The following is a 21,072-nucleotide window of genomic DNA, read 5'->3' as shown; positions in this document are numbered from 1 at the left end:
CAAGTGAAGCGGAGCGGGGGGTCCGTGCACACCCCTAGTAGATTCCCTCCTAGTATTGGATTAGACATTTTCCAATACTGACATACCTCATTCATTCAGTCATTACAAACAAAACATGTGACATCACTCCTAAACCTTTGCAATTCAGTATTATGTGATCACACTGTTATTTTTTCTGACTTGCAATAGATGTACAGCACTGCCCTGTCTAGTGTGGTTTGGCAAAGTGCTATTAATGCTTCTGGCAGGTGGGCCGTCCATGTGGCAGGTGGTGACCTGTTGCTGATGTCCTGCCATTTCCTGGCTGCACTACCATGACATTTCCTACACTGCCATTCATTCCGCCATTACTTTTAAACAGCCTGAGTTTAGCATAAGTGCTGTAGTAAGGCCTGATCTACTCAGAACCCAGTCTAAAAAGATTCTTTGGATTTCCAAAATGAAACTACATCACTTGTGAAAGGAATGGCAATTTATGGATAGGAAATGGATGCAGAATAAAAATACAAAGACAGCTCACACATCTCTTCAGCCCACAGAGCTGGCAACTCCCAAAGAGCTGTTATTTTGCTGGGGTCCCAAATCAACCACAAATAGAGGTCATTCCTTGAACCCCACATTCTCCAGGTTGGTTGTGCACGTTCCCCCTAGAACAAAGTCAAATTGGTTAGTCCTTAGCTGAATCTTATATACCCTTTTCTGATAGTACATGCATCACAGGAAGGTAATGAGTTACCTACTAACAGATCCCAACACTCCCACACAGGGGGAAGAAACCCATTACAGGAAACAGAGGAAATTAGGCAGATACATTGTTGACATAAGGATTACACCCTTATTAGTGTCAGACAGCTAGAGCATGTTGATTGGTGCCTGACCAATCTCCCTGTGTAAGAAGTCTACAGAATTACCCAATATATCTGGGGCCTACTCTAAGAAACAAGAAAAATGCCTTTTAAACAGGCTTTTATACATTTAATAAACAGTATATAAGTCAACTGTGTGAGTTCAACACCAGACCTGACTCTCACCATTTCCTCTGGTGTCAAACTCACTACACCCATCAATTGTGATCATTGGCTATGCTGGCTAGGACTGACGGGGGCTGTAGGCCAAAATGTCTGGAGGGCCTCAAGTTGCTCATCCCGGCCGTATAATGTTCATATTCTTTTAGCAAGTAACAGTTGTTCTATTGAACTAACCAATAGATCTTCAAAAGGCAGTTTACTATTCAAGAAAGAACAGAATCCAGTTCTTGAGACTAAAGAAGTCCTCTCTTTTCCTTGTCCTCCCGCCATACAGGTTACATCATGAGTTGGTTAATCTGTAGAGTAGCTGTAGGGCCATCGAGCACAAAAGGAGACTCTCATAAGGATGCCTTCATCTGGCTTATTATTTCATCTTCATGTTCTGCACTGTTTTCTTCCTTATCTAACTTATCCAGCACAGCTTGCATATGGGATGGGGGCGTGCGGCACTCGGATGCGGGAAATATCCACTCAGCCTGTACACACTGTCCTAGTCTGTCTTCAGCGTCTGGTGGGGAGGGGGAAGCTGAGGACAGAGATGACTGGGGAGAGACTAGAAATTCTCTCATTAATTCAGTATCATGGGTCCAGACTAGATGCGACAGTGACAGACCCATGCTTTTGAATTTGTTCACATATAAAGAGGGGGTGAGGGTCTTACTTTAACAGCAAAAGAGAGAGGAATGCTGGACTTTCTCTTGTGCCTTATATCACCTCATATCGCCTCAGGTGCTTGCTCTAAGTACTTTTCTCCCTTCCCAGGTCTGTAGCTAATGCTGGGCATTTAAAGCTGTAATGAACACTCTTAGTAAGGAGAAGCGGGATTGTGGTGCTATGTCCCAATTCAAACTTATACATGTTCATTTTAAGGTCTGAACAGAGTCGTTCACACATATGCATTATAAGGTGGTACATCATCATCATTATTATTACAGCATTTATATCCCACCTTTTTTTTCCTCCAATGAACCCAAGGTGGTGTACATCCTCCTCCTCTCCATTTTATTCTCACAACAACAACCCTGTGAGGTAGGTTGGGCTGAGAATTTGTGAGTGGCCCAAAGTCACCCAGTGGCTTTCCATGGCCGAGTGGGGGCTAGAACCTGGATCTCCTGACTCCCAGTCCAACACCTTAGCCACTACACCACTCTGGCTCACACATGTCATAGTTTCAGTTGTCATGCCTCCAGTGGTGTCCTCTTCAGAGGAGGAGACAGAATCATCAAAGCCAGCTGGCCCCTCAGGAGACCCTGACACTAGCCAAGATGGTCTGGGACCCTCAGGAGTGATGCCTTTGAATTTGTCTCCTAGAGAGGCTGAAAGTTCAGCTTCTGAGGCAGAGGGGGATGCTGGGCCACTACCTAGCCCCTGAGAACGCTGGCAGCAGATCCACAACAGGATGGTGGTCAGGCAAAGGAGTGCTTGCTTACTGAAGAGGACTACTCATAAGTTGGACTCTCCTCATAAGGAGGACATCTGACAAGCCTCTGATGGGATGCAGCTGAGCACTGGGTGAGGGCTCTAATAGCTTTAGCTATATCAGCTCTCACTGGTAACTTAAGATATGCTGGAAATAATGTCTTTGCTAGTTCTTGTGCTACCTATCTTGCCTTGTAATTGGTAGTCTGTGCTATTGAGCCTTGGCCTGTTTCTTGACTGTGTAATGTATCTGACTGTTTAACTGTGTTTTGATCTCTTGCCTGCTATCTCAACCTCTCTAGCCTTAGTCTGACCCCATGTATCTAACTGCTTGCCTGTGCTCTGACCTTTCATCTATCTTGACCACTCCTGCCTTAGCCCAACCCCCCCCCCACTGAAACCTGTGTGCTTGCCTGTTTGCTTGCTAAATTGACTACTCTATTGCATACCTCCCTATATTTGCTTTGCAAAGAGCCAGTGCTCAGCCTAGAGCAGGACATGACAGTCCTGCAAGGATGTTATCTGGATGTTTGGATTAGCTTTCCAGTTCTGTTCCCATAGAATTGGTGAGTTTCATGCCTTTTCTTTACAATCAGGTTTCTCACAGTCTAAGGCTGGTCTAGACATAAAGCAGAATGATATAGAAATGAAGTGGAAGAGTCTGGAGGTGGCAGAACAGACTGTACCACTTCTGCTGGGGGCTGTCACTTTTGAATGCTTGCCTATGTAACCAATTCCTGTCAGATAGAAATCTAGCAGCACATCAGGGAGAAAGATTCTAACCCTTTGTCTCTTGCACTACTTGCAGGGATTTTTTTAAACATCCAGGGCATTAAAAAATACGATTCTCTTAAGTGTAGTTTGAAGGGTGCTGTCCATTCTATCTCCCCAATATTCCACCATTTCATTCTGCTGTAACAGTACACCAGGCCTGAGTCATGGGCAGGGTGACTATGTGTCCTATTTCACAGAGGACAGTCCTCTCATTGATGGGCTGTCAAATGACAGTCCTCTGTTTGAAGGCTGTCCTGTCAAAAAGCCTATTTTAAGTTAAGGGACCATAAGAAGGGAGACCCAGCTAGGACCTTGAACTTTCCCATCAACAGTTAGCACCTGGACAGCAGGTGACTGAGCAGGCACACTGCTCACCTATTCACAGTCTTCCCCAGTATGGCCAGATGTATTGTATTTCTATTTAAATCATAACAATTACTTCTAAAGTTACATCTATACATATATATTACCATATGCAAATATTATGCAAATCTGTGTCTGCTTTATTAGGAACAAAGGAAACTGCCTTATACTGGGTCAGACCACCGGTCCATCTAGCCCAATATTGCCAACACTATTAGCGGCTCTCCAGGGGTTCAGGCAAGTGTTTTTCCAGCCCTACCTGGAGAAGCCAGGGATTAAACCTGGCTAGGGTGACTATGTGAAAAGGAGGACAGGGCTCCTGTATCTTTATCCGTTGCATAAAAGGGGGGATTTCAGCAGGTATTGTTTGTATGCATGCAGCACTTGGTGGAATTCCCTTTTCATCACAGCAGTTAAAGCTGCAGGAGCCCTGCCTTCTTTTGTAATTAGTATAGCTCCTGCAGCTTTAACTGTTTTGATGAAGAGGGAATTGCACCAGGTGCTTCATTCATACAAATGACACCTGCTGAAATTCCCCTTTCTATGCAACGGATAAAGATACAGGAGCCCTGTCCTCCTTTTCATATGGTCACCCTAAACCTGGGGCCTTCTGCATGCGAAGCAGTGCTCTCCCACACTGAGCTATGGCTTTATTGGTGGTGCCTAAATGGTCACCCTCACCAGGGGTCTCCCTAGGGAGCCACTGGCAGTTGCTAAGGGAGGCTCAAATCCTTCCTTGACAACTGGCATTATCATTCTTTGGTTCAATATGAAGCCAGTCCCTATTTGTGAGGTGTTTTGCTTCCCTTCATCCCTCCATTAAAACATACCTCATTCTCTTCCAGTTCCTGAGACAATCTCCTGTTCCTGAGACGAGAGCGAAATCTGCCTTCTGAATTATCTTTGTTTTACCTAAGAGGCTGAAACGGTCTGTTTCTTTATGTTGGCATTCTTGCTGTGCCAAAATTTCACCACCCCATCCCAAACAACATAAGGGGGGCAGCCTTTGATCATGGCAGGCTACAAGTTGAACACTTGGTTTAAACATCTTTCTGAAATCTAAATATTATTCCTTTTGAAAATGTCAGAAAACTTCCCCCTCCCCATCCCAATCCGTTCTTCTTTTAAATCCTTTTGTAATATCTGTCTGGCATTATGTTTCTCCTCAAGAGTTTATGTGTAGGAGTAGGTTCGGCTGCTGCATTTTGGCTGCTGAATGATAAATTCTTGACTCTGGTTGTAAGAACTCAGAAGATGGTTTTCTTACTGGCCCTGTTCAGAAAACACCTTAAACCACGGTGGTTAAAGCCTTAACCGCCGTGGGTTAAGGTGTCTTCTGAACAGGGCCACTGTCTTAACTAGAATAGCCAGGGCCAGAAAGTGCTCCTGTTCCTCTAACTGTTGCACCAAAGAGAGAATTTCCCTAGCTGTGGCTTCTCTCAATATTAGAGCCTTCTGATAAGAGTCACACTTGGGTTGCTTCACTAGGAGAGCGTTTATATGGGGCTCTTTTGCATTCTGATTCTCTCTAAACCCTGTAGTATCACTGCTGCAAAGCGGCATTGATAGGATTACATGGCAGGAATGAGTACAGGCTATCCAGCCAGGAAAATTCACAGTGCTGGTGTCACCTGGTGGTAATGGGCAGCAGATATCGAGTGACCAAAACCTGCCAAAATCTCCGGTTTGTTTTCTGGCAACTCTGCACAACATTGTAGCTTTGAAAGCCTGTATTTGCACCTGCTACAGTTCATTGAATTTATGCATTATATATAATAACTGTCCTTACTTCCGTTACAGACTTTAATATCACCATGGTGGACATTACTCAGCACTCACATGGGAATTGATGAGCCCGCCTCCTGCCCCGTATTCCCATGCCTTCCCTGCCCTGGGATCGAATTCCTAACTACGCCCGGTCTAATAATCCGAAGTGAAGCCACCATTGACACACGCACAAATAACCATGGTGACATCGGAGCAATGTAAAAACTTGCGGTAAAACACCACATTGAAAGTGCACAGTTTCTCAGGGAATAGCATGATGTGGCTGCAAATTGGCCACTGTGTCATATCAATAATAGGGCACCACTGCGCAGCCACAACAGAGTATATAGAGCACATAGACAAGCTCCAGTACAAGAGTCCAACATCTACTGCTGGGTTATTGCTTTTCCATAATTAGCTGGAAGTAGAATTGAAATAGTGGCTCCACATGGCCATTAAATGTAGTACAAATGTAGTACAGCACCATGTAGTACAAATGTAGTACAGCACCATGTACATTGATGGTGCTATATAAAATAATAATAATAATAATAATAATAATAATAATAATAATAATAATAAGTTTACTCAGGAGTCAGTCCCATTTAGCAAAGGTCCTCTGCAACTTGAGTTAGAAGCTTCCTCCTTGTGGCTTCTGCCTCTGTGTTTTTCAGCATGAGCTTGTGACATCTGCATTTTTTTTCTTTAAGCACTGGTTGAGAGGGTTGTATTATTGTGCCAGATTTCTTGTGTTAGGATTATCTCTAGCCAATCCTTAGATAGCTTTAGGTCTGTTTCCAGACACAATTTTAGGTACTGGTGGTGGGCCCAGGGTACTCAAAGAATTGTCTACCTCCCCATTCTGCCAGTGCTGTGAAGTCATCAATGGATCCTTTTTCTGGGTGTCTCACTGAGTTGAGGTATAACAGGTTGTGACTAGGTAGAGGACCTTCTTGGTGATGTAGCCACATCTGTGGAATGCTCCCCTTGCACCTGCACTATTGTTTTTTAGTGCCAGGCGAAGACATTTTCACTTTCCCAATTTTTGTAAATAACTTTTAACCTACGATTGACTGGCTTTGTGCTACTTATATTTTGCTGTGTATATTCCTGATTTTATTTGTATTGCATTGCATTTTTCGAACGTTGATTTTTTTTTAATTCTCATGTATGCTACCATGGAATTTTTTATTTAAAGAGCTTGTTAAAAGTTTCCCAAATAAATAAATGGGTTTTCTATTCATATTATAATCTAAATGCAGTTTAGGGGCTTTGCCTCTTGGAGTCTTTGTAGGTTTAGTGATTAGCAAAATATGTGCTCTCCCCGGCCCCCCCCCCCCCGCCCTTGTTCTTGCCAGTTCCTTCACATAGATTTCAGTTCTACTGCCAGCAGATAGCACTGTTTTATAGCGCGTATTCCATTTATTACAGCATTTTCAGGGTTTATAAAATGGCAGATTCCCACTTGGAAACAGTGCAAGAGGCATCAGAGGTTGACAATGTCATGAAAAGGACCTGCAAACTTCCATCAGTGACCAATTGTGAGCCTGCAATAAATTGCATGTGTGGAGAAGCTCTCAGGATCTAGACCTGACAATCCCATTGCTACTAAACAAAATGCTTTAGAAACAAGTACTTAGAAATAAGCCCTTCTGAGTTCAATGCAATTTACTCTCCAATAAGTGCATATAGGATTGGAGCCTTAATGTAAAAGAAAGCATGGCTCAATGAACTGTTTCCACATGCTTTGCTTTGAGAATGAGACTAACCGTTATTAATATTTTGTGAACCGCACAGAGAGCTTCAGCTGTTGGGCGGTATAGAAATGCAATAAATAAATAAATAAATATTTTGTTGCATGTGATGTATCGATTAATAAGGTTATTTATTTTTCCTAATTTCTCCCCCACCTTACTACCCAACCAGAGCCTTCATGACATCTAAATGTTCTCCTGCTTTAGAGCCTCTGCCTGTTTTCTGGCAGTAAAGTTATTAAATGGGCAGAAATTCAACAGATAAAGCCTTCTTGTCGCTGAAATTTCCTTGGGCTGGGTGAGATTTTTATAATAAGTTTCTGCTGTTATGTTGCCAACCAAGGACACAGGACAAGCCTATTGTGGGGGCAGTGGGAGAGAAAGCATTGAGAGTTACACTTGAGTTGATAATGAAAGAAATCTTGCACAACACCATGATCCTCTAAAGAAAAACTACGGATGTCACGAGCTCATGCTGAAAAACACATTTCCACTGTCAAAAGAAGCAGTGATGAAAGATTGATTCAGAAATAGACCGGGGCCAGCTGACTCCATGATGGGCGGGTGGGCAGCTGAGATTTCCAAGAAGGAAGAAAGATGGCTAACACGATTACAGAAAGGTATTCCAAGGAACATTTCCTGCAAGGAGGAGACTTCCTTTTCCTGCCTGCATGGCAATAGATCTGCAGTTATCAGATCAAAACTGTTTATTTCCAATGTGAGGGATGCAGACTCAACAAAGTTCTTTTCTTTCCCATCCAAGAGTCTGAAATCACCCACTGGCTAAGATAACGAACAGCCCTTAAAGCTCAGTAGTGCTCTCTCTGATAAACTCAGATGATATGTTTCCCAAATGTGACCCACACATTTGGGAAAGGAAAATGGCTTGACAGCATATTCTGAAGGAACTTGGCAATGTCTGAAAAGGGTCTGGCAGCAGAACCTTTCAGAGGAGAAATTTCATTTCAACTATTTTCTTCCCCATTCCCATAATGTCGTTAAGAACTTATGCAAAATGCCTACATGCCTTTTTCCTACACGGAATCCAAATTTAAGGTGGTATTTAGAATGTTTAAACTTGTGAATGCAACTTTGAAGGATTTTATCTCTCCCCACACACACTCACAACATCAGTTCCAGAAAATACAAATATGTTTATATTTAGTAGATAGGGATTCGATACAAGTGACACTCATAAGTCACATCAATCACTGCACCAATATAAGAGCTAATCTAAATGGCAGACTGGCAGAGGGGTAGAAGAGCAAACTCTTACCCATGGTGTTGGGGACTGTAGTATCCCATCAGCCATTGCTGCCCATTGGTCATCACACTGCTAAAACGTCACCACGTGAAAGAGTTCTTAGGATTGCAGTTCAAATAATATACTGTAAGGTCTGGTTCAGACATAATGATCTCAATTCAAAAAGCTATAGAGAATAAGCCTTGTGTGACCACGTGCTCCCTTGTTGCCTGCCCCCTTCACTCCTCTCCTGGCGTGCCTGGCTTCAAAGAGAATGCTATAGTGTGTTAAACTACTTCCTGTGACACTGAAACCCAGCTTTGATATCTTAGTTTGTAAGTATGCTTAAACCATCGTTCCCTAGTTCTGACAGCGTGGTCAATTGTGGTTTAACAAAAACCAGCACTCAAGGGAAGGAGGAGGAGAAAGGAAAGGAAAGGAAAGGACATAAGGCCTGTTGTCCATGGTTTATCAAACTGAGATCATTGTGTTTGAACCAGGCCTTATAGTTGGTTTTGGACTCCAATGATCCTAAATTCGCTCAGGGAATTAATCCCAGTGAACTTCATTGGGATAGTTCTGGGCCAAGACTATTGCACATGAATCAGGCCTAACATAGGCTGCCATCCTGAGTGCATTTACTTGGAAGTAAGTGGGACTTAATTCCAAGTAAGCATGCATATGATTGCAGTGAAAGAGGAAAAGTATTTAGAGTAATGAAGTAAATGATATAAGCTAAAAACTTTTCTTTTTCCTAAAGCTTTTAAAACTTGATTTTGTTCTGACTTTATACTGTTAGTTTTACACTACCCAGTGCCTGTTTACCCTACCCTGTGCCTGTTTGCTTTCTCTTCCCCTCCTTATTGTTTTATTATGGTTTTATTAGAATGTAAGCCTATGCGGCAGGGTCTTGCTATTTACTGTTTTACTCTGTACAGCACCATGTACATTGATGGTGCTATATAAATAAATAAATAAATAAATAAATAATAATAATTCAGGTGTTCCCAAAGTGGCCATTTTGGGAAAAGACCCATAGACATCATCTCATGGTATTGGATGATGGAACTGAAAATAAATTGCCCCTGTACTAAGTACAAATACAATAGCCTTTTTAAAGGCCCAGACCACAATAGAATTCGTGGATTTTAGAAATTTAGAATTTTAGCATTTCGTACAGTTCCCAGTTAAGAGCTGCTGTGGTATTGGCATCAACCCTGTGGTGAAGGACATCTGTCACCTTGATACTTTCTCTCCAGTTTAGAAAATTATCAAAGCAAGTCCCAAAGAATAGAGCAAAAAGGCCACAAGGTATGGTTGATTGGCATCTACTATGTTTTTAATAAATAAAGACAATAGGACAAGGATCTCGATAATCCAGTGTGGAATTTAGGGGTGGGGGATCCATGTGGTGTGTTTTAAACATTCAAAAATAAAAGGACTGCAACAAAATATTGCAGCATATCCTTACCTCGTAATACAAGTGGTCCTGCTCACGGTGCCAGCCAGCCATGCTATTCCATAATACTCTATTCCCTCTTCCCCCTCCTCTGGTTTTCAGTTTTTCTTTTCCAACTGACACACGGGCTGAGTTCAGACGGCACGCTAATCAACGGTTGTGTCCCATTCTGTTCCTATTACACCTCCCCGCACCCCCAGTTGGTTAATGTGTCATCTGAACTCAGCCTCAGTCTTCCATAGCTACTGAGCATGCTCTGTTCTCAAGGGCATGAGTTGTTTGCCTCATTAAAAAAAAATTAAAAGACCTTTGCACTTCTGCAAACCCCAAGTATGATATCTTCCTCTTGGTGTTCAGTGTTCCTGTTTTGGCTCCAATTCCGTTAGCACACTCACTACCTATATTTGCTATTAAAGAGTGTGATGATAATATTCTAAAGCTTTAGAATAAAGCTAATAACAATTTCCAGCCGTCTCTTCGTTCTCAGGGCTTCCACCATAGTGTCCCTCTATTCATATTAGGAATATAACAGCCCAATTCTATGCCGGTTTACTTGGAAGTAAGTCCCACTGCATTTCATAGAGCTTATTCCCAGGTATGTGTGCATAGGATTGCAGCCAAAGTGTTCCACAAGGACTGCGGCCTAAAGTTTCCCCTTGCATCCTGCCTCTCTCTAGCCACATATGTCTGTTCAGGGTGGAACCATTAAAACACTCACAGTCCTGCTCATTAGTGTTGAACCTCAGGCTATGGCATGTTTTAAAGGCTGTTGTAACTGAGAGCATGTCTATGATACAGGCGTTCGATAAGCGCTATTGCCAGCTTTTGATTTCAAAAGTACAAAGCCCTCTGAGCTGGGCTAGAACTAGGCCTCCGTCTATATGACAACGGGATGGCTCCACATTAAATAAAACTCCGAATTTTCGCTGATTAGAATCTAGGTAAAGAGCGTCACACTGCAGCAGCAACAGCGATTTATTTCCTGAATATTTTTTTATATTGCAGTTATAAACGTGCACATGCGCATATACGAATATACGATGGTATGATGCTACAGAGCAGAGACGATGGAAGCTATAAATTTTATATGCGGAGCTCTGCAGATTCATATAACAGACAAACCAGGAGTGGGGGCGGGGAGAACGAGGCAGCAGAATCAGAGAAGTCAAACTAAAAATGGCGCGAAGAAACGAGGCTGCGGATAGGTGGGAAATCGGCCAATCACGTTGTTTTACCCTCAAAGCTCCACCCACATGTCAAAATGTGATTTAACTACCCCAAAGACACATAACCATAACGCGGTGCAAACTCAGATGTGATCGAAAAGTCATGGTAAATCACAAATGTGAATATGTGCATTGTTGCGTAAAAAAACAGCACTACAGCGAATGGACGGCTGCGTCGTGTGTCCTGAAACGCGAATATGCACATTTAAATTGGGGTAAACAAGCCATATAGACAAGCTCAGGATGTAATTTTGCAGACTTTTCTGACAGACGTCCCCGAATTAGTCAATGTAAATTCTGTCAATGAAGGCAGCAATAGAGAGGGGAGGAAGGAAATCCAGAAAGGTGAGACAATTGGGATTGTTCAGTTGTTTCTGTTCAGAATAACCAGGAGATCATAGAGAACAATTGTGCAGGGCCCTGCTATGTTTGGAAGGAAGAGAGTGCGGGGGGTGTGTGTGTGTAGATCTGTGCTCCGCAATAGGAAATGCTTTATTAGCTGGGAGTGGTGGAGAAAAGCCAGGCAGGAAGAGGCAGTAATAAGAAACATTTTTAACTTCTCCCACATCCAGAGCTTGCCAAACCGCTGCTTTCAAGAGAGGGGGAAAGAGCCGAGGGGTCTGGAAAGAGGATCTTGTCTCCCACATACCCCTGCTGCTTTTGACACACCGGCCTCTCCGAGATAGGCTTTGCCAGTGTTGAGCTTTAGACGAAAACTGGGGACGCTGTTCCTTTTAAATTGGAAAACCGCAGCAGAGCTAAACTGTCGTCTGAAAAGTGCCCCATGGTTCCATCTCAGGCTAGGCGTCTGGGTACCGTGAGGAGCCGCCCAGGGTGACCTAAGTAAACATACCTTTCTGGAAGACAAAAGACGTCAGGCTTTGGTACCAAAGAAAAATCTTACATCTGAGGAAGCATTAGTCAAGGCCTATTGGAAGCAGGAAGACAGCAGGATACAGGCCGTGGCTAAGCTGTGCTCCATTCCACCTATAAAGAACCCTGGGTAAGTTACTTTTCTCTGACCTTTCCATTTTTGCTTGGGGGAAATTAAAAAACAAAACAGAAGTTCCCAGGCAAAAGAAGGTAAACTATTTCAAATTCCCAAGTTCACATATTTAGGCACCAGGCCTTTCATAGCACAGAGGGGGGGGAAATAAATAGTAGGTACCAGCATCAAATTCCTAGCGGTCTGGGCAACGTAGCATCTTGGATTTTTTCTGTCAGGTTCTCAAACAACCCATCACAGGCTCCATAGCCTCTCTTTTTATCTCTTCGCACTACGGGCCACTGCGTTTGACTCTTATTGAGCTCAGCTCACCTGGGAATTTCCCTAAAATATTTGGGCAAATCTTTACAAGGATGACAATTGGTGGCAGCACCAACTCTCTGAGAAAAATATGGAGCTTCGCCTAGTCTGAGGCTCCACCAGCAATGAAAGCTGTGCAGCTCAAGAAGGCCTTATGGAAATGTTGTCCTTGTGTGTAGCTGAGATTGATAGGCACGTCCATTTATTTATTTATCATAAAGATTTGTGGGTGACCATTCTTAGGCTGGAAGACACCCAAAGGGCAGTGCCACAAAGCAAGTGCAAGCAGAAACCTAGCATGTGCAGGATACACACATTTATTAATCCAAGCAGTATAATTGCAATTCCTTACATGACTACCTCCAAAAGAAGCTACTGACTCCTATAATGGTAAGTTAGCTATTACTGCAGCACATGTGAGCTCTTTCTTTGACAGACCCCTGATGAGGAGCTAAATGTTGGGAGTTATACTATTTGGATCAACACATTTTTCTCCTCTCCCTGTTCGATTTCTGTTCGTTTCTTCCTCAGCCAGAACATCACATTCAGTGGAGACCCAGGCGTGGAATTCCTGCCTTGTACCAAACCTGGGCAAAGTGGCAAAGGGGGAGGATATGATTTGCAGCAGAGAAGCAGCAAGCCTTGATTTGAAAATTAAACAAAACACCTCTGCCACTTTTCCGCTGCGTTCCTATTCCTCCCAACCTGAGTTCTGGATACATATTTGCTGTGTTGTAGGGAAAAGCAGCTGAGGAGAGGAGGCATCAGGGAGAATATAGAGGGAGGGAGAAGGGCCTTTAGCCCTCTCCACCTGCCTGCTACTGCCAGTCGTGGGCCTCTAGGGTGACCATATGAAAAGGAGGACAGGGCTCCTGTATCTTTAACAGTTGCATAGAAAAGGGAATGTCAGCAGGTGTCATTTGTATATATGGGGAACCTGGTGAAATTTCCTCTTCATCACAACAGTTAAAGCTGCAGGTGCCCTGCCCTCTTTTAAATCTGGTCACTCTAGTATAGCTCCTGCAGCTTTAACTGTTGTGATGAAGAAGGAATTTCACCAGGTTCTTCATATATACAAATGACACCTACTGAAATTCCCTTTTCTATGCAACTGTTAAAGATACAGGAGCCCTGTCCACCTTTTAATATGGTCACCCTATGGCCTCCCCCTGTTGCTTTGCACCTGTTTAGCGAACAACAAGATTCCCAGGCCCAGGCCGCCACCAGATGTCTCGTTCCAGCTTTAATGACCATGTTCAGACAACATGCTAAGCCACGATGGTTAAGCATTTTGAGCTAAACATTATGGCTTAGCTTGTGCAAACTATGACTTAGCATGCTGTGTGAACCATTCTTAACCATGGTGGCTATATAACCACGGTCTAAACATGCTCACTAATCATTTGCTGCAAAAGGTTTAGTGGCCTAACCATGGCTTAGTGTGTTGTCTGAACAGGCCCAGTAAAAGCTTTGGAAATCTCAATTTGACTCCACCTCAGTACCGAGCATGGCTCTTCAAGGTCATGAGCTTTTCACATTGAGTTGCCCGCAGGCCCAGAGCCAGAAACGTTGTGGTGAGTAGGGCTTAAAGGTAGTGGAGGGAACATGTGTCCTAATTTACAGAGGACAGTCCTCTATTTGAAAGGCTGTCAACTCCAAATGTGGTTTAAAGAAGGAGAGCAGAAGGCCTTGAGGTTGCCTGTTAATGCTGAGCACTTGGACAGCAGACTGAGCAGGCAGCTGCACAGGTGACCTGGTCATAGTCTTCCCTACTATGGTGTGATATATTTCTATTTAAATTATTGTAATTATTTCTAAGTTTGCATCGACACATATACATGAGTTATGCCACTTCTATGCAAATCTCTCTCCTCCTTTGTCCTCATCTTTTTGTGGTACGTTTCCTCTTTTTTTGGTGACGTGTAAGTGGCCACCCTACCAAAGTGCACACAGGTGTGAGGGGGGGATGCAGAATAGCCAGAGCCTAAGGCTGCAAGCCTGTGCACACGTGACAAGGAGCACGTCCCACTGAACACAAGTTTGATACTTCCGTAACTCCGTGGTTCAGTTCTCACAACCATGAAATTTGGCCAAAATGAAGCAATGAAGCAATCGCCACTAGTGCCTAAGCATGAGTTCCCTGGGCACAGTACAAATGTGGCCCCTCTCTACACCTGTCCTGAGAAACTGCAGGACCATTTGCTACCCTTTAGTTTCTTTGTGTTCCCTTTGTGTTAGCTCCTTACATTTTGGGCAGTCTGACTTGTATTTATACCCCAGACATAGCAGCATGATATGTATGTTCTTTCTTTCTTTCATTTCATTTCATTTCATTTCATTTCATTTCTAGACCACTCAATAGCCGAAGCTCTCTGGGCAGTTCACAAAAAACGATACGTACAGCATAAAATATAGTGTAAAAGCTTTAAACCACAATACAAAAGAACAACCGGAATAAAACCGAGCAGCAATGCAGAGACTTTAAAGACAGTTTTAAAATAGCAGAGTGAAAAGACTAGGATAGTAAATTGCTAAAATACTGGGAACATAAAAACAATCTTCACCAATTATACAATCTTCACCAATTATCTCTGACTGGTGTGTGTCCTTCCCTCTACCGATCAACTGCTGCCATACCCTGTTGGATTTTCTTGCCGGTACATATGACATTTCAGCAGGAACTAAAGAACTCTGTAACGATGGCACATTTCTGTTTGTACCATCTTATTTCAAAGAGAAAAGTACAAGTCCCAGAATTTCATGTACAAGCGCTCTATCTCCCCCTACCCTCTCTTGTACGGGGTGGGGTGGGGGTGGGGGGCAACAAAGCCTTCACACACACCAACCCAGCAGACTTACTGCTGCCAGCAGCAGGCACCAGCAGTTCCAACTACAAGCTTCCCACCATTTTGACTACCCAGAATGCCATGATGTAGTGTCACCCCACATGAGGATGTCAGAATGGCGGCTATGTTCTCATTGCTGCCACTCAGTAAATTCAAGTCAACACGAGCATACAGGAGGTCCCAGTTCAAGTGCATTGAGCACTGGGCCCTTAGCTGCTGCCCAACTGTACCGGGTGCTGCTTTCAGCTCTGGTTCTAGGCTGGCAGCGCATGGTTCAGAATATTGCTTGTTTGTGATCCACCCAGAGCACATTGGTTATTGGATGGATTAGAAATGGAATAAGGAAAATAAGTCAATACATTTGTTCTGTTTCAACACTGCTTTGGATTAGCTACAGAAATCTTTCAAGATCTGGACAGGGAAATAAATTTGCATAAATATCTTTAAGCATGATCTACGATGGGGATGTGGGTCCCTGTGACTCTTTTGTGTGTGGATGGGTGGGGTGGGAAGGGGCTGCTGCTAAATTGGGTGGTGGGGCCGCGGCCAAAAAAGTTTTTTTTAAAAAAACTGGCAGTTTTCTGCTGGAATTGGGTGGTGTAACAGCAGCAAAAAGGTAAATGTTACTTTAAAGCAAAGCGTGTGGCTAATATGCGCCAAGTTTTAAAGTAAAATTGACCCCTTTTTTGGCCGCTGCTGCAACAAAATTAGTGGTGCTAAGCAGCATTCCAGGGATAAATGCAGCCCCCAGGTGGATTTGTGTTTGTGGTGTGTGTGTGTGTGTGCGTGCGTGCGTGTGTGTGTGTGAAATAGGCTGGCAAAGCCATAGAAGTTGCCTGCCGCTGGTCTTCAATTAAGCCACAATGTTTGTCATACAATGGCTTTTAGACCAGACAGGGGCTCCCTGGAGCTCCAGGCCAGGGAAACGTGTTCCTCTCCCAACCCTATGCTTGGGCCCTGACCATGAGACTTTTGGGGGCTTCTCATTGGAGTCATTATTTTTTGCAGTGCTGGCAGGCAGTGACAAGTGGGGTGCTTCAAGGTTCTGTCTCAGGCCCAGTGTTGTTCCACATCTTTACAAATGTCTTGGACAAAGATGTAGTGGGGGTGACCATCAAATTTGCAGATAGCAACAGCCCGGAAGAGGTAGCTAACATCTTAAAAGAAGGGAAAGCAAATGTGCCTCCAGACACCTTCCTTGGTGCCCACCAAGGCACCCTAAAAAGTATCTTTTACATTTTCTTACTGGCAGCTGGGATTGCTTCAAAGCAGAGTGGGAGCCTCTAGCTGCTGCCATCTTACTTTCCCATGAATGCCTCTGGGCAGTTAACTTGTCCTTTGCCCAAGCAAAGCTAGTCAAATTACAAGAAAGGGGATATCAACTAAACAATATCAACACCACAACTCTGTGAGGAATTGTAGGATTGTACGTATTTTCAAAATACATATAATCCTTTTAGTCCATAAAAAGACTTTACATGCAATTTGACAGTGGAACAGACTGTCTCAGGAGGTTTTTAAGCAGAGGCAGGATGGACACCTGTCAAGGATGCTGTAGCAGCAGGTGTCCTGCGTCAGGGTGGGACTAGAAGGACTGGACTAGATTACCTTTGAGGTACCTTCCAACTTCACAATTCCACTGTGCCAACTGTGAGTAACTCCTTATAATGATGCAGTCACGCTCCTGTTTGCATTCAGAGATTATGTCTTTAGGTATGTATTGAAGCTGTGGTACTTAACCCACCTTCTCTTAAGATATGTGGAGCTGCCTTATACAGTCAGACCATGTCCATGTTGCTCAGAACTGACTGACGAGATATTTCCTAGCCGTGCTACCTGATACCCTTTACCTGGAGAAGCTAGGATTTGAATGTGGAATCTTGCACATGCAAAGCATTATGCTCTGTCATAGTGCTATGACCCACCCTCAAGTATATGTAAATTGGCCCTGGCAGGATAGGGGAAGAAATAATAACAACAATAACAATAACAATAACAATAATAAGTCCTACGCAGGAAATGCCTTCAGTTCCAAGAAACAATAGACCATGTAACAGGAGGATGTGAAATTCTGGAAGGAATGAACTATACGGACAGGCACAGTACAGCTGCAAAAATAATTCACCAACAACTGGCCATCAAATTCAACCTTATCAAACAACCTACACCATACTATACATACTCACCCAAACAATCTGGAAAATGCAGATCATAAAATATACTGGAACAGAACAATTCATCCCAACAAAACAATACTTTGCAACCTACTAGACGTAACTGTCATAGACAAAAAAGGAAAAAACGCATACCTCATCGACATAGCAATACTGAATGACAAAAATGTTGTAGAAAAGGAAGAGGAAAAGAGAGGAAAATATACACCACTGGCCATGGAAGTCAAAGAACTATGGCAACAGGAAAAGGTCACAATTATTCCATTAGTCACATCAGTCACTGGCATCACATCAAAAAACTATACAGAAAATCTTTAGAAATTGGGCCTACCAAAATAAAACCACACCAACATCCAGAAAGCAGTCACAATTAAAACATACTCAATTATCAGGAAATTCCTGAATCTGTAAAAGACAGCATGACTTGGCAAAGCCCGTCATGTCCGTCTAGAAAAACCGCCATGAGCAAGAAAGAGATGATGATAATAAATCATGGTGATGATGCAAATAAATAAACCAGGGCTTGTAATTTCAGAGACACAAGAACTTTATCACGATGTGATCAAGGCTTGTGCCACAGGCTACATATAAAGGATGTATAAGGTATTTAGTGTATAAGGACAAGCATTATCCGTCATTGGGGCCAGCTTTATTAATAGGCCGACATATGCATAGTAGGAGTGTGCAAGGAAACCCTTCTGCAAAATTTTAAGACAGCACTTTGCAGGAGAGAGTGGTAGATTTGGTGGCTTGCAAAGATATTATCTATGCTCTTTGCTTTGAATTGTTTCATTGTATTTGTACATGGAAGTGTGTGCAAGGTGTGGGAATTTTAATTTTAATTTCCCAACTGGGGGTGCTGACTTGTCTAAACGTGCTGATCAACTTTTCTCTTGTGTAACTGAGATTGGTCTGCGGCCTGATTACCATCCATGAGTAAAACAGAAGATCTATCTAGGGGTGCCCACTGTCATAATCTGACCTGCCTCTATTGCAACTCATGGTGAAGGATGTCACTATTTCTTTCTCACTGTGTCCTAAAGGCCAGTTGCACAGCACATGTTATTTTCACCACAACTCTGTGAGGAATTGTAGGATTGTACGTATTTTCAAAATACATATAATCCTTTTAGTCCATAAAAAGAGGCCCTGCAGCTGCTTAACACCATGGTTACAATTAAAACATTAACCTTTAAGCAAGACAAGATTTTTGAAAAAATGCACTAGTTACATTCAGACTATACTGCTATACTGCTGTAATGCACTTTACATGGGACTGCCTTTGAAGATGGTTGAGAAACGTCAACTGGTGTAAAATGCTGCCACCCAGATGTTGGTGGGGGCTAGGAGGTTGGAACATGTGATGCTTGCTTTGCGCCATTGGTTGCGAGTTCATTTCTGGGCCCATTTCAAAGTACTTTACAGGTTATCTAAAGGACTGCCCTTATGAGTCTGAACCTGCCCATACAATAAGATCAATTTCAGAGGCCTTTGTTTCTAGGCCCACCAACAAGATCAAGCAGATTGGCAGGCAGGAGGGCAGGACTTTTTCAGTTGTGGCCCCCTGGTTATGGGACTCCCAGCTGATTTGCATATGGCTTCTTCTGTAACCGTCTTTAAACGGACCTTAAAACCCAATCTGTTTCAGGTGGCTTTCCTGGAAATGTTTTAGTGCTGTTGGGTTTGAAACTGCTGATTTCTTTAGAGAAAAAAATGTTAGCCTGTCAGAATATCTGCCTATATTTTTAAGCTGCTGTTTTGTAACTGCTTTGAAATTGTTTGGTGATTTCAGTACATTTTATATTTTATTGTGTAACTGCCTTGTAAGAGTTATGCCCCAAAGGGAGTTCTAAAAATATCTGTCCTTCTGATATGGTGCTCTCCAATCTCAATGTTTTGGACAGCAACACCCAGGATTCCTGACCATTGGCTGTGCTGGTTGAGGCTGATGGGAGCTGAAGTCCAAAATACTTAGAGGGCACCAGCTGGAGAAGACTAATCTATCTAGATAAAGAAAGAAATAATTTGTCCACTGGCAAGATTAAAATATACTAAAAGCTTTGTTATAATAAAGAGCCTCATGTGGCGCAGAGCAGTAAAGCAGCAGTTTCTGCAGCTGAAAACTCTCCCCATGGCCTGAGTTCGATCCCAGCGGAAGCTGGTTTCAGGCAGCCGGCTCAGGTCGACTCAGCCTTCCATCCTCCCGAGGTCGGTAAAATGAGTACCCAGTTAGCTGGGGGAAAGGTAATAACTTATTATTATTATTATTATTATTATTATTATTTATTTATATAGCACCATCGATGTACATGGTGCTGTACAGATAACACAGTAAATAGCAAGACCCTGCCGCATAGGCTTACAATCTAATAAAGTTGTAGTAAACAATAAGAAGGGAAAGAGAATGCAAACAGGCACAGGGAAGTGTAAACAGGCACCGGGAAGGGTGAAGCTAACAGTATAGAGTCAGAACAAACTCAAAGTTTAAAAGCTATAGGGAAAAGAAAAGTTTTTAGCTGTGTTTTAAAAGCTGTGATTGAGTTGGTAATTCTCAGGTGTTCTGGAAGAGCATTCCAGGCATGAGGGGCAGCAGAGGAAAATGGACGAAGCCGAGCAAGGGAAGTAGAGACCCTTGGGCAGGCAAGAAGCATAGCATCAGAGGAGCGAAGAGCACGAGCGGGGCAATAGTGTGAGATGAGAGAGGAGAGATAGGCAGGAGCTAGACCGTGAAGAGCTTTGAAGGTCAACAGGAGAAGTTTATATTGGATTCTGGAATGAATTGGGAGCCAATGAAGAGATTTCAGAAGCGGAGTGACATGGTCAGAGCGGCGGGCCAGGAAGATGATCTTAGCGGCAGAGTGGTGGACAGAGACCAGCGGACTGATGTGAGACGAGGGGAGGCCAGAGAGGAGGAGGTTGCAGTAGTCCAACCGAGAGATAACCAGTGCGTGAACGAGAGTCTTGGCAGAAGAGACAGACAAAAATGGTCGAATCCTGGCAATATTATACAGGAAGAAACGACAAGATTTAGCTACTGCCTCGATATGAGGAATAAAGGAGAGCGAGGAATCAAATATAAAGCCAAGGCTGCGAGTTTCCTTGACCGGAGTAAGCGTGACATCGTTGACAGTAAGAGAGAATGAGAGGTGAGGAGAAGATTTAGGAGGGAAAACAAGCAGTTCAGTTTTTGCCATGTTAAGCTTCAAGCGACGATGAAGCAGCCAAGCTGAGATATCTGAAAGACATGCCGAGATACGATCGTGAACATCAGGAGAAAGTTCCGGAGATGAGAGGTATAGTTGTGTGTCATCGGCATACAGGTGATATTGGAGGCCATGAGATTGAATAAGTTTACCCAAGGGCAGCATGTATAGAGAAAACAGCAGCGGGCCAAGCACCGAGCCTTGCGGAACCCCTACTGAAAGGGGAAAGGAGGAGGACGAGGCAACAGCAAACCACCCCGCTATGAGGCCTGCCAAGAAAACGTCAGCGAAAGCAAACGTCCCTCCAAGAGTCAGTAATGACTCAGTGCTTGCACGAGAGGTTCCTTTCCTTTCCTTTCCTTTGTTAGAATAAAAAATGTCTTCGCCACCACCAGCTTAAAAGACATCAATGAAGGGGCCAATCTTAGCCTCCATAGAAGGGATATAAGACTGAAGAAGATCAATGGCGGATCTCACCAAGTGTCTATCTAGTGCAGCATTAACAGATGC

The 21,072-nt window shown here is 43.3% G+C and overlaps 1 protein-coding gene across 1 annotated transcript in view; it reads left to right on the top strand.

Moving 5' to 3' along the window:
* Nucleotides 1–11,618: 11,618 nt before the first annotated feature.
* ACVRL1 (activin A receptor like type 1) overlaps nucleotides 11,619–21,072 on the top strand; it is a 53,671-nt gene continuing 44,217 nt past the window's right edge. The window contains exon 1 of the mRNA XM_063119859.1: nucleotides 11,619–12,036. The gene's annotated coding sequence lies outside the window, so the exon portion shown is untranslated. The remainder of the gene's footprint in view (nucleotides 12,037–21,072) is intronic.

The sequence above is a fragment of the Elgaria multicarinata genome, chromosome 3 (assembly GCF_023053635.1).
Source record: "Elgaria multicarinata webbii isolate HBS135686 ecotype San Diego chromosome 3, rElgMul1.1.pri, whole genome shotgun sequence".
Taxonomy (NCBI): domain Eukaryota; kingdom Metazoa; phylum Chordata; class Lepidosauria; order Squamata; family Anguidae; genus Elgaria; species Elgaria multicarinata.
Note: the sequence above shows the minus strand (reverse complement) of the source record. Positions and strands in the feature narration are given on the sequence as shown.